The 1,090-nt window shown below is 44.3% G+C and overlaps 1 protein-coding gene across 1 annotated transcript in view; it reads left to right on the forward strand.

The window, feature by feature from the left end:
- LOC117958113 (glutaryl-CoA dehydrogenase, mitochondrial-like) overlaps positions 1–1,090 on the forward strand; it is a 14,367-nt gene that overhangs the window by 6,778 nt on the left and 6,499 nt on the right. The gene's annotated exons all lie outside the window — the stretch shown is intronic.

Here is a 1,090-nt window from a genome sequence, read left to right on the forward strand (position 1 = left end):
CCCTCGGGGACAAATAGAGGTCTCGAACTTGAACTTGAATACCATACGAGGGTTGAGCATGAAGAACAGTCTCTGACCTTCGTGTCTGTTTGCCATGACGATGCGAGGCATGAGTTTCTCTTGGCAGTAGGTCCGGAAGGAGTCTCTGATCATGATCTCGTCCTCGGTCAGCTGGCCCTCCAGGTCCAGGGCGTCGCGCCAGTCGAACTGGACCTTCGCTGTCACACATTTAGAGGAGCAACAATTCAAAAACCTTAAAAACCCAGAGTTTAAAACATGTGCGCGGTGAGGGATTAAAATTCAAAAACGTTATATTTGACTCAGATTTCAGAAAAACAGCGATATCAACACCTACGTGCTTTAGACTTCTGCCCCGTCTTCTCTGCATCTGTGGAAAATATAAACCAGAAAAAAGGATCAATATGATGCAAGAATAACCAAATATATAACCACATTAGTGACGTCTCTTTCCTAATATACATACAATATACCACTACTACTACCACAGTAAAGCATGAGTGGTTGGAGTACAGTAGAGGCAATGAGTCTCTGATCTTTATGAGACAGAAGTTATTTTTATTTCTGATAATCTGATGAACATAAATGTTGATTATGTGATATTAATAAACGTCTGTTAACATTCAGGCTGATGCTAAATGAGATGCTACAAAGCTTATCCAGACTATCAGCTTGGGTCAAATTTATATGTTGTCCCCATGTTGTCCCCATGTTGTCCCCATGTTGTCTTCATGTTGTCTTCATGTTGTCTTCATGTTGTCCCCATGTTGTCCTAATGTTGTCCTCATGTTGCCCCCATGTTGTCCTCATGTTGCCCCCATGTTGTCCTCATGTTGTCCCCATGTTGTCCTCATGTTGTCCCCATGTTGCCCCCATGTTGTCCCCATGTTGTCTTCATGTTGTCTTCATGTTGCCCCTATGTTGTGCCCATGTTGTCCTCATGTTGCCCCCATGTTGTCCTCATGTTGTCCCCATGTTGCCCCCATGTTGTCCCCATGTTGTCTTCATATTGCCCCCATGTTGTCCCCATGTTGTCCTCATGTTGTCCTCATGTTGTCCCCATGTTGCCCCA

This window comes from Etheostoma cragini, chromosome 15 (genome assembly GCF_013103735.1).
Source record: "Etheostoma cragini isolate CJK2018 chromosome 15, CSU_Ecrag_1.0, whole genome shotgun sequence".
NCBI lineage: Eukaryota > Metazoa > Chordata > Actinopteri > Perciformes > Percidae > Etheostoma > Etheostoma cragini.